Source organism: Lepidochelys kempii, chromosome 16 (genome assembly GCF_965140265.1).
Source record: "Lepidochelys kempii isolate rLepKem1 chromosome 16, rLepKem1.hap2, whole genome shotgun sequence".
NCBI lineage: Eukaryota > Metazoa > Chordata > Testudines > Cheloniidae > Lepidochelys > Lepidochelys kempii.
Genome location: NC_133271.1, coordinates 2,647,288 through 2,662,417, shown reverse-complemented (window position 1 = coordinate 2,662,417; position 15,130 = coordinate 2,647,288).

Sequence of the window (15,130 nt, the reverse complement as noted above, 5' to 3'; positions counted from 1 at the left end):
AGGGGCTAGGTGCTGCGAGAGAAGCTGAGCCCTGATTAGGGGGCGGGGCTTAACTGACTAGGCGTCCTATAAAGGTAGCAGCCAGTCAGGCAGCGGCACAGACAGCTGCAGCGGCACAGGAGCTAGCAAACAGAGCTGTAAACAGGGGAGTTGGAGTGGGAGTTCTGCTGGAGGAGAAGGTATTTGTGTGTGTTTGTTTTGTATTGGTAGTATCTGTATGTGTAGGGGCTTTGTGCTGGGAGAGAAGCTGAGCCCTTATTAGGGGGCGGGGCATCACTGACTAGGGCTCCTATAAAGGTAGCAGCCAGTCAGGCATCGGAACAGACAGCTGCAGTGGCACAGGAGCTAGCAAACAGAGCTGTAAACAGGGGAGTTTGAGTGGGAGTTCTGTTGGAGGAGAAGGTATTTGTGTGTGTTTTTGTATTGGTAGTATCTGTATGTGTAGAGGTTTGAAGGGGCTTTGTGCTGGGAGAGAAGCTGAGCCCTGATTAGGGGGCGGGGCTTCACTGACTAGGGGTCCTATAAAGGTAGTAGCCAGTCAGGCAGCGGCACAGGAGCTAGCAAACAGACCTGTAAACAGGGCAGTTTGATTGGGAGTTCTGTTGGAGGAGAAGGTATTTGTGTGTTTTTGGTTTTGTATTGTCAGTATCTGTATGTGTAGGGGCTTTGTGCTGGGAGAGAAGCTGAGCCCTGATTAGGGGGCGGGGCTTCACTGACTAGGGGTCCTATGAAGGTAGCAGCCAGTCAGGCAGCGGCTAAGACAGCTGCAGCGGCACAGGAGCTAGCAAACAGAGCTGTAAACAGGGGAGTTTGAGTGGGAGTTCTGTTAGAGGAGAAGGTATTTGTGTGTGTTTGGTTTTGTATTGTCAGTGTCTGTATGTGCAGGGGCTTTGTGCTGGGAGAGAAGCTGAGCCCTGATTAGGGGGCGGGGCTTCACTGACTAGGGGTCCTATAAAGGTAGCAGCCAGTCACACAGCGGCACAGGAGCTAGCAAACAGAGCTGTAAGCAGGGGAGTTTGAGTGGGAGTACTGTTGGAGGAGAAGGTATTTGTGTGTGTTTGGTTTTGTATTGGTAGTATCTGTGTAGAGGCTTGGAGGGGCTAGCTGCTGTGAGAGAAGCTGAGCCCTGATTAGGGGGCGGGGCTTCACTGACTAGGGGTCCTATAAAGGTAGCAGCCAGTCAGGCAGCGGCACAGGAGCTAGCAAACAGAGCTGTAAACAGGGGAGTTTGAGTGGGAGTTCTGTTGGAAGAGAAGGTATTTGTGTGTGTTTGGTTTTGTATTGGTAGTATCTGAATGTGTAGAGGTTTGAAGGGGCTTTGTGCTGGGAGAGAAGCTGAGCCCTGATTAGGGGGCGGGGCTTCACTGACTAGGGGTCCTATAAAGGTAGCAGCCAGTCAGGCAGCGGCTAAGACAGCTGCAGCGGCACAGGAGCTAGCAAACAGAGCTGTAAACAGGGGAGTTGGAGTGGGAGTTCTGTTGGAGGAGAAGGTATTTGTGTGTGTTTGGTTTTGTATTGGTAGTATCTGTATGTGTAGGGGCTTTGTGCTGGGAGAGAAGCTGAGCCCTGATTAGGGGGCGGGGCTTCACTGACTAGGGGTCCTATAAAGGTAGCAGCCAGTCAGGCAGCGGCACAGGAGGTAGCAAACAGAGCTGTGAACAGGGGAGTTTGAGTGGGAGTTCTGTTGGAGGAGAAGGTATTTGTGTGTGTTTGGTTTTGTATTGTCAGTATCTGTATGTGCAGGGGCTTTGTGCTGGGAGAGAAGCTGAGCCCTGATTAGGGGGCGGGGCTTCACTGACTAGGGGTCCTATAAAGGTAGCAGCCAGTCAGGCAGCGGCACAGGAGCTAGCAAACAGAGCTGTGAACAGGGGAGTTTGAGTGGGAGTTCTGTTGGAGGAGAAGGTATTTGTGTGTGTTTGGTTTTGTATTGGTAGTATCTGTATGTGTAGAGGCTTGGAGGGGCTTTGTGCTGGGAGAGAAGCTGAGCCCTGATTAGGGGGCGGGGCTTCACTGACTAGGGGTCCTGTAAAGGTAGCAGCCAGTCAGGCAGCGGCACAGACAGCTGCAGCGGCACAGGAGCTAGCAAACAGAGCTGTAAACAGGGGAGTTTGAGTGGGATTTCTGTTGGAGGATATGGTATTTGTGTGTGTATGGTTTTGTATTGGTAGTATCTGTATGTGTAGGGGTTTGGCGGGGCTTTGTGCTTGGAGAGAAGCTGAGCCCTGATTAGGGGGCGGGGCTTCACTGACTAGGGGTCCTATAAAACTGGCAGCCAGTCAGGCAGCGGCACAGGAGCTAGCAAACAGAGCTGTAAACAGGGGAGTTTGAGTGGGAGTTCTGTTGGAGGAGAAGGTATTTGTGTGTGTTTTTGTATTGGTAGTATCTGTATGTGTAGAGGCTTGGAGGGGCTAGGTGCTGCGAGAGAAGCTGAGCCCTGATTAGGGGGCGGGGCTTAACTGACTAGGCGTCCTATAAAGGTAGCAGCCAGTCAGGCAGCGGCACAGACAGCTGCAGCGGCACAGGAGCTAGCAAACAGAGCTGTAAACAGGGGAGTTGGATTGGGAGTTCTGCTGGAGGAGAAGGTATTTGTGTGTGTTTGTTTTGTATTGGTAGTATCTGTATGTGTAGGGGCTTTGTGCTGGGAGAGAAGCTGAGCCCTGATTAGGGGGCGGGGCATCACTGACTAGGGGTCCTATAAAGGTAGCAGCCAGTCAGGCATCGGAACAGACAGCTGCAGTGGCACAGGAGCTAGCAAACAGAGCTGTAAACAGGGGAGTTTGAGTGGGAGTTCTGTTGGAGGAGAAGGTATTTGTGTGTGTTCGGTTTTGTATTGGTAGTGTCCGTATGTGTACGGGCTTTGTGCTGGGAGAGAAGCTGAGCCCTGATTAGGGGGCGGGGCATCACTGACTAGGTGTCCTATAAAGGTAGCAGCCAGTCAGGCAGCGGCTAAGACAGCTGCAGCGGCACAGGAGCTAGCAAACAGAGCTCTAAACAGGGGAGTTTGAGTGGGAGTTCTGTTGGAGGAGAAGGTATTCGTGTGTGTTTTTGTATTGGTAGTATCTGTATGTGTAGAGGTTTGAAGGGGCTTTGTGCTGGGAGAGAAGCTGAGCCCTGATTAGGGGGCGGGGCTTCACTGACAAAGGGTCCTATAAAGGTAGGAGCCAGTCAGGCAGCGGCACAGACAGCTGCAGCGGCACAGGAGCTAGCAAACAGAGCTCTAAACAGGGGAGTTTGAGTGGGAGTTCTGTTGGAGGAGAAGGTATTTGTGTGTGTTTTTGTATTGGTAGTATCTGTATGTGTAGAGGTTTGAAGGGGCTTTGTGCTGGGAGAGAAGCTGAGCCCTGATTAGGGGGCGGGGCTTCACTGACAAAGGGTCCTATAAAGGTAGCAGCCAGTCAGGCAGCGGCACAGACAGCTGCAGCGGCACAGGAGCTTGCAAACAGAGCTCTAAACAGGGGAGTTTGAGTGGGAGTTCTGTTGGAGGAGAAGGTATTTGTGTGTGTTTGGTTTTGTATTGCTAGTATCTGTATGTGTAGAGGCTTGGAGGGGCTTTGTGCTGGGAGAGAAGCTGAGCCCTGATTAGGGTGCGGGGCTTCACTGACTAGGGGTCCTATAAAGGTAGTAGCCAGTCAGGCAGCGGCACAGGAGCTAGCAAACAGACCTGTAAACAGGGCAGTTTGATTGGGAGTTCTGTTGGAGGAGAAGGTATTTGTGTGTTTTTGGTTTTGTATTGTCAGTATCTGTATGTGTAGGGGCTTTGTGCTGGGAGAGAAGCTGAGCCCTGATTAGGGGGCGGGGCTTCACTGACTAGGGGTCCTATAAAGGTAGCAGCCAGTCAGGCAGCGGCACAGGAGCTAGCAAACAGAGCTGTAAACAGCGGAGTTTGAGTGGGAGTTCTGTTGGAGGAGATGGTATTTGTGTGTGTTTGGTTTTGTATTGGTAGTATCTGAATGTGTAGAGGTTTGAAGGGGCTTTGTGCTGGGAGAGAAGCTGAGCCCTGATTAGGGGGCGGGGCTTCACTGACTAGGGGTCCTATGAAGGTAGCAGCCAGTCAGGCAGCGGCTAAGACAGCTGCAGCGGCACAGGAGCTAGCAAACAGAGCTGTAAACAGGGGAGTTTGAGTGGGAGTTCTGTTAGAGGAGAAGGTATTTGTGTGTGTTTGGTTTTGTATTGTCAGTGTCTGTATGTGCAGGGGCTTTGTGCTGGGAGAGAAGCTGAGCCCTGATTAGGGGGCGGGGCTTCACTGACTAGGGGTCCTATAAAGGTAGCAGCCAGTCACACAGCGGCACAGGAGCTAGCAAACAGAGCTGTAAGCAGGGGAGTTTGAGTGGGAGTACTGTTGGAGGAGAAGGTATTTGTGTGTGTTTGGTTTTGTATTGGTAGTATCTGTGTAGAGGCTTGGAGGGGCTAGCTGCTGTGAGAGAAGCTGAGCCCTGATTAGGGGGCGGGGCTTCACTGACTAGGGGTCCTATAAAGGTAGCAGCCAGTCAGGCAGCGGCACAGGAGCTAGCAAACAGAGCTGTAAACAGGGGAGTTTGAGTGGGAGTTCTGCTTGAGGACAAGGTATTTGTGTGTGTTTGGTTTTGTATTGGTGGTATCTGTATGTGTAGAGGCTTGGAGGGGCTTTGTGCTGGGAGAGAAGCTGAGCCCTGATCAGGGGGCGGGGCTTCACAGACTAGGGGTCCTATAAAGGTAGCAGCCAGTCAGGCAGCGGCACAGGAGCTAGCAAACAGAGCTGTGAACAGCGTAGTTTCAGTGGGAGTTCTGATGGAGGAGAAGGTATTTGTGCCTGTTTTTGTATTGGTAGTGTCAGTATGTGTAGATGTTTGGAGGGACTAGGTGCTGGGAGAGAAGCTGAGCCCTGATTAGGGGGCGGGGCTTCACTGACTAGGGGTCCTATAAAGGTAGCAGCCAGTCAGGCAGCGGCTAAGACAGCTGCAGCGGCACAGGAGCTAGCAAACAGAGCTGTAAACAGGGGAGTTGGAGTTCTGTTGGAGGAGAAGGTATTTGTGTGTGTTTGGATTTGTATTGTCAGTATCTGTATGTGTAGAGGCTTGGAGGGACTTTGTGCTGGGAGAGAAGCTGAGCACTGATTAGGGGGCGGGGCTTCACTGACTAGGGGTCCTATAAAGGTAGCAGCCAGTCAGGCAGTGGCACAGGAGCTAGCAAACAGAGCTGTAAACAGGGGAGTTTGAGTGGGAGTTCTGTTGGAGGAGAAGGTATTTGTGTGTGTTTGGTTTTGTATTGGTAGTATCTCTATGTGTAGGGGCTTTGTGCCGGGTTAGAAGCTGAGCCCTGATTAGGGGGCGGGGCTTCACTGACTAGGGGTCCTATAAAGGGAGCAGCCAGTCAGGCAGCGGCACAGTCAGCTGCAGCGGCAGAGGAGCTGGCAAACAGAGCTGTAAACAGGGCAGTTTGAGTGTGAGTTCTGTTGGAGGAGAAGGTATTTGTGTGTGTTTGGTTTTGTATTGGTAGTATCTGTATGTGTAAAGGCTTGGAGGGGCTTTGTGCTGGGAGACAAGCTGAGCCCCGATTAGGGGGTGGGGCTTCACTGACTAGGGGTCCTATAAAGGTAGCAGCCAGTCAGGCAGCGGCACAGACAACTGCAGCGGCACAGGAGCTAGCAAACAGATCTGTAAACAGGGGAGTTTGATTGGGTGTTCTGTTGTAGGAGAAGGTATTTGTGTGTGTTCGGTTTTGTATTGGTGGTATCTTTATATGTAGGGGCTTTGTGCTGGGAGAGAAGCTGAGCCGTGATTAGGGGGCGGGGCTTCTCTGACTAGGGGTCCTATAAAGGTAGCAGCCAGTCAGGCAGCGGCACAGGAGCTAGCAAACAGAGCTGTAAACAGGGGAGTTTGTGTTAGAGTTCTGTTGGAGGAGAAGTTATTTGTGTGTGTTTGGTTTTGTATTGGTAGTATCTGTATGTGTAAGGGCTTGGAGGGGATTTGTGCTGGGAGAGAAGCTGAGCCCTGGTTAGGGGGCGGGACTTCACTGACTAGGGGTCCTATAAAGGTAGCAGCCAGTCAGGCAGCAGCACAGACAGCTGCAGCGGCACAGTAGCTAGCAAACAGAGCTGTAAACAGGGGAGTTTGAGTGGGAGTTCTGTTGGAGGAGAAGGTATTTGTGTGTGTGTTTGGTTTTGTACTGGTAGTATCTGTACGTGTAGGGGCTTTGTGCTGGGAGAGAAGCTGAGCCCTGATTAGGGGGCGGGGCTTCACTGACTAGGGGTCCTATAAAGGTAGCAGACAGTCAGGCAGTGGCACAGGAGCTAGCAAACAAAGCTGTAAACAGGGGAGTTTGAGTGGGTTTTCTGTTGGAGGAGAAGGTATTTGTCCGTGTTTGGCTTTGTATTGGTGGTATCTGTTTGTGTAGAGGCTTGTAGGGGCTTTGTGTTGGGAGAGAAGCTGAGCCCTGATTAGGGGGCGGGGCTTCACTGACTAGGGGTCCTATAAAGGTAGCGGCACAGACAGCTGCAGCGGCACAGGAACTAGCAAACAGAGCTGTAAACAGGAGAGTTTGAGTGGGAGTTCAGTTGGAGGAGAACGTCTTTGTGTGTGTGTTTGGTTTTGTATTGGTAGTATCTGTATGTGTAAAGGCTTTGTGCTGGGAGAGAAGCTGAGCCCTGATTAGGGGGCGGGGCTTCACTGACTAGGGGTCCTATAAAGGTAGCAGCCAGTCAGGCAGCAGCACAGACAGCTGCAGCGACACAGGAGCTAGCAAACAGAGCTGTAAACAGGGGAGTTTGTGTGGGAGTTCTGTTGGAGGAGAAGTTATTTGTGTGTGTATGGTTTTGTATTGGTAGTATCTGTATGTTTAGAGGCTTGGAGGGGCTTTGTGCTGGGAGAGAAGCTGAGCCCTGATTAGGGGGCGGGGCTTCACTGACTAGGGGTCCTATAAAGGTAGCAGACAGTCAGGCAGCGGCACAGGAGCTAGCAAACAGACCTGTAAACAGGGCAGTTTGATTGGGAGTTCTGTTGGAGGAGAAGGTATTTGTGTGTTTTTGGTTTTGTATTGTCAGTATCTGTATGTGTAGGGGCTTTGTGCTGGGAGAGAAGCTGAGCCCTGATTAGGGGGCGGGGCTTCACTGACTAGGGGTCCTATAAAGGTAGCAGCCAGTCAGGCAGCGGCACAAGAGGTAGCAAACAGAGCTGTAAACAGGGGAGTTTGAGTGGGAGTTCTGTTGGAGGAGAAGGTATTTGTGTGTGTTTGGTTTGGATTGGTAGTACCTGTATGTGTAGGGGCTTTGTGCTGGGAGAGAAGCTGAGCCCTGATTAGGGGGCGGGGCTTCACTGACTAGGGGTCCTGTAAAGGTAGCAGCCAGTCAGGCAGCGGCACAGACAGCTGCAGCGGCACAGGAGCTAGCAAACAGAGCTGTAAACAGGGGAGTTTGAGTGGGATTTCTGTTGGAGGATATGGTATTTGTGTGTGTATGGTTTTGTATTGGTAGTATCTGTATGTGTAGGGGTTTGGCGGGGCTTTGTGCTTGGAGAGAAGCTGAGCCCTGATTAGGGGGCGGGGCTTCACTGACTAGGGGTCCTATAAAACTGGCAGCCAGTCAGGCAGCGGCACAGGAGCTAGCGAACAGAGCTGTAAACAGGGGAGTTTGAGTGGGAGTTCTGTTGGAGGAGAAGGTATTTGTGTGTGTTTTTGTATTGGTAGTATCTGTATGTGTAGAGGCTTGGAGGGGCTAGGTGCTGCGAGAGAAGCTGAGCCCTGATTAGGGGGCGGGGCTTAACTGACTAGGCGTCCTATAAAGGTAGCAGCCAGTCAGGCAGCGGCACAGACAGCTGCAGCGGCACAGGAGCTAGCAAACAGAGCTGTAAACAGGGGAGTTGGAGTGGGAGTTCTGCTGGAGGAGAAGGTATTTGTGTGTGTTTGTTTTGTATTGGTAGTATCTGTATGTGTAGGGGCTTTGTGCTGGGAGAGAAGCTGAGCCCTGATTAGGGGGCGGGGCATCACTGACTAGGGCTCCTATAAAGGTAGCAGCCAGTCAGGCATCGGAACAGACAGCTGCAGTGGCACAGGAGCTAGCAAACAGAGCTGTAAACAGGGGAGTTTGAGTGGGAGTTCTGTTGGAGGAGAAGGTATTTGTGTGTGTTTTTGTATTGGTAGTATCTGTATGTGTAGAGGTTTGAAGGGGCTTTGTGCTGGGAGAGAAGCTGAGCCCTGATTAGGGGGCGGGGCTTCACTGACAAAGGGTCCTATAAAGGTAGGAGCCAGTCAGGCAGCGGCACAGACAGCTGCAGCGGCACAGGAGCTAGCAAACAGAGCTCTAAACAGGGGAGTTTGAGTGGGAGTTCTGTTGGAGGAGAAGGTATTTGTGTGTGTTTTTGTATTGGTAGTATCTGTATGTGTAGAGGTTTGAAGGGGCTTTGTGCTGGGAGAGAAGCTGAGCCCTGATTAGGGGGCGGGGCTTCACTGACAAAGGGTCCTATAAAGGTAGCAGCCAGTCAGGCAGCGGCACAGACAGCTGCAGCGGCACAGGAGCTTGCAAACAGAGCTCTAAACAGGGGAGTTTGAGTGGGAGTTCTGTTGGAGGAGAAGGTATTTGTGTGTGTTTGGTTTTGTATTGCTAGTATCTGTATGTGTAGAGGCTTGGAGGGGCTTTGTGCTGGGAGAGAAGCTGAGCCCTGATTAGGGTGCGGGGCTTCACTGACTAGGGGTCCTATAAAGGTAGTAGCCAGTCAGGCAGCGGCACAGGAGCTAGCAAACAGACCTGTAAACAGGGCAGTTTGATTGGGAGTTCTGTTGGAGGAGAAGGTATTTGTGTGTTTTTGGTTTTGTATTGTCAGTATCTGTATGTGTAGGGGCTTTGTGCTGGGAGAGAAGCTGAGCCCTGATTAGGGGGCGGGGCTTCACTGACTAGGGGTCCTATGAAGGTAGCAGCCAGTCAGGCAGCGGCTAAGACAGCTGCAGCGGCACAGGAGCTAGCAAACAGAGCTGTAAACAGGGGAGTTTGAGTGGGAGTTCTGTTAGAGGAGAAGGTATTTTTGTGTGTTTGGTTTTGTATTGTCAGTGTCTGTATGTGCAGGGGCTTTGTGCTGGGAGAGAAGCTGAGCCCTGATTAGGGGGCGGGGCTTCACTGCCTAGGGGTCCTATAAAGGTAGGAGCCAGTCAGGCAGCGGCACAGACAGCTGCAGCGGCACAGGACCTAGCAAACAGAGCTGTAAACAGGGGAGTTTGAGTGGGAGTTCTGTTGGAGGAGAAGGTATTTGTGTGTGTTTGGCTTTGTATTGGTAGTATCTGTATGTGTAGGGGCTTTGTGCTTGGAGAGAAGCTGAGCCCTGATTAGGGGGCGGGGCTTCACTGACTAGGGGTCCTATAAAGGTAGCAGCCAGTCACACAGCGGCACAGGAGCTAGCAAACAGAGCTGTAAGCAGGGGAGTTTGAGTGGGAGTACTGTTGGAGGAGAAGGTATTTGTGTGTGTTTGGTTTTGTATTGGTAGTATCTGTGTAGAGGCTTGGAGGGGCTAGCTGCTGTGAGAGAAGCTGAGCCCTGATTAGGGGGCGGGGCTTCACTGACTAGGGGTCCTATAAAGGTAGCAGCCAGTCAGGCAGCGGCACAGGAGCTAGCAAACAGAGCTGTAAACAGGGGAGTTTGAGTGGGAGTTCTGTTGGAAGAGAAGGTATTTGTGTGTGTTTGGTTTTGTATTGGTAGTATCTGAATGTGTAGAGGTTTGAAGGGGCTTTGTGCTGGGAGAGAAGCTGAGCCCTGATTAGGGGGCGGGGCTTCACTGACTAGGGGTCCTATAAAGGTAGCAGCCAGTCAGGCAGCGGCTAAGACAGCTGCAGCGGCACAGGAGCTAGCAAACAGAGCTGTAAACAGGGGAGTTGGAGTGGGAGTTCTGTTGGAGGAGAAGGTATTTGTGTGTGTTTGGTTTTGTATTGGTAGTATCTGTATGTGTAGGGGCTTTGTGCTGGGAGAGAAGCTGAGCCCTGATTAGGGGGCGGGGCTTCACTGACTAGGGGTCCTATAAAGGTAGCAGCCAGTCAGGCAGCGGCACAGGAGGTAGCAAACAGAGCTGTGAACAGGGGAGTTTGAGTGGGAGTTCTGTTGGAGGAGAAGGTATTTGTGTGTGTTTGGTTTTGTATTGTCAGTATCTGTATGTGCAGGGGCTTTGTGCTGGGAGAGAAGCTGAGCCCTGATTAGGGGGCGGGGCTTCCCTGACTAGGGGTCCTATAAAGGTAGCAGCCAGTCAGGCAGCGGCACAGGAGCTAGCAAACAGAGCTGTGAACAGGGGAGTTTGAGTGGGATTTCTGTTGGAGGATATGGTATTTGTGTGTGTATGGTTTTGTATTGGTAGTATCTGTATGTGTAGGGGTTTGGCGGGGCTTTGTGCTTGGAGAGAAGCTGAGCCCTGATTAGGGGGCGGGGCTTCACTGACTAGGGGTCCTATAAAACTGGCAGCCAGTCAGGCAGCGGCACAGGAGCTAGCAAACAGAGCTGTAAACAGGGGAGTTTGAGTGGGAGTTCTGTTGGAGGAGAAGGTATTTGTGTGTGTTTTTGTATTGGTAGTATCTGTATGTGTAGAGGCTTGGAGGGGCTAGGTGCTGCGAGAGAAGCTGAGCCCTGATTAGGGGGCGGGGCATCACTGACTAGGGGTCCTATAAAGGTAGCAGCCAGTCAGGCATCGGAACAGACAGCTGCAGTGGCACAGGAGCTAGCAAACAGAGCTGTAAACAGGGGAGTTTGAGTGGGAGTTCTGTTGGAGGAGAAGGTATTTGTGTGTGTTCGGTTTTGTATTGGTAGTGTCCGTATGTGTACGGGCTTTGTGCTGGGAGAGAAGCTGAGCCCTGATTAGGGGGCGGGGCATCACTGACTAGGTGTCCTATAAAGGTAGCAGCCAGTCAGGCAGCGGCTAAGACAGCTGCAGCGGCACAGGAGCTAGCAAACAGAGCTCTAAACAGGGGAGTTTGAGTGGGAGTTCTGTTGGAGGAGAAGGTATTTGTGTGTGTTTGGTTTTGTATTGGTAGTATCTGAATGTGTAGAGGTTTGAAGGGGCTTTGTGCTGGGAGAGAAGCTGAGCCCTGATTAGGGGGCGGGGCTTCACTGACTAGGGGTCCTATAAAGGTAGCAGCCAGTCACACAGCGGCACAGGAGCTAGCAAACAGAGCTGTAAGCAGGGGAGTTTGAGTGGGAGTACTGTTGGAGGAGAAGGTATTTGTGTGTGTTTGGTTTTGTATTGGTAGTATCTGTGTAGAGGCTTGGAGGGGCTAGCTGCTGTGAGAGAAGCTGAGCCCTGATTAGGGGGCGGGGCTTCACTGACTAGGGGTCCTATAAAGGTAGCAGCCAGTCAGGCAGCGGCACAGGAGCTAGCAAACAGAGCTGTAAACAGGGGAGTTTGAGTGGGAATTCTGCTTGAGGAGAAGGTATTTGTGTGTGTTTGGTTTTGTATTGGTGGTATCTGTATGTGTAGAGGCTTGGAGGGGCTTTGTGCTGGGAGAGAAGCTGAGCCCTGATCAGGGGGCGGGGCTTCACAGACTAGGGGTCCTATAAAGGTAGCAGCCAGTCAGGCAGCGGCACAGGAGCTAGCAAACAGAGCTGTGAACAGCGTAGTTTCAGTGGGAGTTCTGATGGAGGAGAAGGTATTTGTGCCTGTTTTTGTATTGGTAGTGTCAGTATGTGTAGATGTTTGGAGGGACTAGGTGCTGGGAGAGAAGCTGAGCCCTGATTAGGGGGCGGGGCTTCACTGACTAGGGGTCCTATAAAGGTAGCAGCCAGTCAGGCAGCGGCTAAGACAGCTGCAGCGGCACAGGAGCTAGCAAACAGAGCTGTAAACAGGGGAGTTGGAGTTCTGTTGGAGGAGAAGGTATTAGTGTGTGTTTGGTTTTGTATTGGTAGTATCTCTATGTGTAGGGGCTTTGTGCCGGGTTAGAAGCTGAGCCCTGATTAGGGGGCGGGGCTTCACTGACTAGGGGTCCTATAAAGGGAGCAGCCAGTCAGGCAGCGGCACAGTCAGCTGCAGCGGCAGAGGAGCTGGCAAACAGAGCTGTAAACAGGGCAGTTTGAGTGTGAGTTCTGTTGGAGGAGAAGGTATTTGTGTGTGTTTGGTTTTGTATTGGTAGTATCTGTATGTGTAAAGGCTTGGAGGGGCTTTGTGCTGGGAGACAAGCTGAGCCCCGATTAGGGGGTGGGGCTTCACTGACTAGGGGTCCTATAAAGGTAGCAGCCAGTCAGGCAGCGGCACAGACAACTGCAGCGGCACAGGAGCTAGCAAACAGATCTGTAAACAGGGGAGTTTGATTGGGTGTTCTGTTGTAGGAGAAGGTATTTGTGTGTGTTCGGTTTTGTATTGGTGGTATCTTTATATGTAGGGGCTTTGTGCTGGGAGAGAAGCTGAGCCGTGATTAGGGGGCGGGGCTTCTCTGACTAGGGGTCCTATAAAGGTAGCAGCCAGTCAGGCAGCGGCACAGGAGCTAGCAAACAGAGCTGTAAACAGGGGAGTTTGTGTTAGAGTTCTGTTGGAGGAGAAGTTATTTGTGTGTGTTTGGTTTTGTATTGGTAGTATCTGTATGTGTAAGGGCTTGGAGGGGATTTGTGCTGGGAGAGAAGCTGAGCCCTGGTTAGGGGGCGGGACTTCACTGACTAGGGGTCCTATAAAGGTAGCAGCCAGTCAGGCAGCAGCACAGACAGCTGCAGCGGCACAGTAGCTAGCAAACAGAGCTGTAAACAGGGGAGTTTGAGTGGGAGTTCTGTTGGAGGAGAAGGTATTTGTGTGTGTGTTTGGTTTTGTACTGGTAGTATCTGTACGTGTAGGGGCTTTGTGCTGGGAGAGAAGCTGAGCCCTGATTAGGGGGCGGGGCTTCACTGACTAGGGGTCCTATGAAGGTAGCAGCCAGTCAGGCAGGGGCACAGACAGCTGCAGCGGCACAGGAGCTAGCAAACAGAGCTGTAAACAGGGGAGTTTGAGTGGGAGTTCTGTTGGAGGAGAAGGTATTTGTGTGTGTTTGGTTTTCTATTGGTAGTACCTGTATGTTTAGAGGCTTGGAGGGGCTTTGTGCTGGGAGAGAAGCTGAGCCCTGATTAGGGGGCGGGGCTTCACTGACTAGGGGTCCTATAAAGGTAGCAGACAGTCAGGCAGTGGCACAGGAGCTAGCAAACAAAGCTGTAAACAGGGGAGTTTGAGTGGGTTTTCTGTTGGAGGAGAAGGTATTTGTCCGTGTTTGGCTTTGTATTGGTGGTATCTGTTTGTGTAGAGGCTTGTAGGGGCTTTGTGTTGGGAGAGAAGCTGAGCCCTGATTAGGGGGCGGGGCTTCACTGACTAGGGGTCCTATAAAGGTAGCGGCACAGACAGCTGCAGCGGCACAGGAACTAGCAAACAGAGCTGTAAACAGGAGAGTTTGAGTGGGAGTTCAGTTGGAGGAGAACGTCTTTGTGTGTGTGTTTGGTTTTGTATTGGTAGTATCTGTATGTGTAAAGGCTTTGTGCTGGGAGAGAAGCTGAGCCCTGATTAGGGGGCGGGGCTTCACTGACTAGGGGTCCTATAAAGGTAGCAGCCAGTCAGGCAGCAGCACAGACAGCTGCAGCGACACAGGAGCTAGCAAACAGAGCTGTAAACAGGGGAGTTTGTGTGGGAGTTCTGTTGGAGGAGAAGTTATTTGTGTGTGTATGGTTTTGTATTGGTAGTATCTGTATGTTTAGAGGCTTGGAGGGGCTTTGTGCTGGGAGAGAAGCTGAGCCCTGATTAGGGGGCGGGGCTTCACTGACTAGGGGTCCTATAAAGGTAGCAGCCAGTCAGGCAGCGGCACAAGAGGTAGCAAACAGAGCTGTAAACAGGGGAGTTTGAGTGGGAGTTCTGTTGGAGGAGAAGGTATTTGTGTGTGTTTGGTTTGGATTGGTAGTACCTGTATGTGTAGGGGCTTTGTGCTGGGAGAGAAGCTGAGCCCTGATTAGGGGGCGGCGCTTCACTGACTAGGGGTCCTATAAAGGTAGCAGCCAGTCAGGCAGCTGCTAAGACAGCTGCAGCGGCACAGGAGCTAGCAAACAGAGCTGTAAACAGGGGAGTTGGAGTGGGAGTTCCGCTGGAGGAGAAGGTATTTGTGTGTGTTTGGTTTTGTATTGGTAGTATCTGTATGTGTACGGGCTTTGTGCTGGGAGAGAAGCTGAGCCCTGATTAGGGGGCGGGGCTTCACTGACGAGGGGTCCTATAAAGGTAGCAGCCAGTCAGGCAGCGGCACAGGAGCTAGCAAACAGAGCTGTAAACAGGGGAGTTTGAGTGGGAGTTCTGTTGGAGGAGAAGATATTTGTGTGTGTTTTTGTATTGGTAGTATCTGTATATGTAGGGGTTTGGCGGGGCTTTGTGCTGCGAGAGAAGCTGAGCCCTGATTAGGGGGCGGGGCTTAACTGACTAGGTGTCCTATAAAGGTAGCAGCCAGTCAGGCAGCGGCACAGACAGCTGCAGCGGCACAGGAGCTAGCAAACAGAGCTGTAAACAGGGGAGTTTGAGTGGGATTTCTGCTGGAGGAGATGGTATTTGTGTGTGTATGGTTTTGTATTGGTAGTATCTGTATGTGTAGGGGTTTGGCGGAGCTTTGTGCTTGGAGACAAGCTGAGCCCTGATTAGGGGGCGGGGCTTCACTGACTAGGGGTCCTATAAAGGTAGCAGCCAGTCAGGCAGCGGAACAGGAGCTAGCAAACAGACCTGTAAACAGGGGAGTTTGAGTGGGAGTTCTGTTGGAGGAGAAGGTATTTGTGTGTGTTTGGTTTTGTATTGGGAGTATCTGTATGTGTAGAGGCTTTGTGCTGGGAGAGAAGCTGAGCCCTGATTAGGGAGCGGGGCTTCACTGACTAGGGGTCCTATAAAGGTAGCAGCCAGTCAGGCAGCAGCACAGACAGCTGCAGCGACAAAGGAGCTAGCAAACAGAGCTGTAAACAGGGGAGTTTGAGTGGGAGTTCTGTTGGAGGAGAAGGTATTTGTGTGTGTTTGGCTTTCTATTGGTAGTATCTGTATGTGTAGGGGCTTTGTGCTTGGAGAGAAGCTGAGCCCTGATTAGGGGGCGGGGCTTCACTGACTAGGGGTCCTATAAAGGTAGCAGCCAGTCAGACAGCGGCACAGGAGCTAGCAAACAGAGCTGTAAGCAGGGGAGTTTGAGTGGGAGTACTGTTGGAGGAGAAGGTATTTGTGTGTGT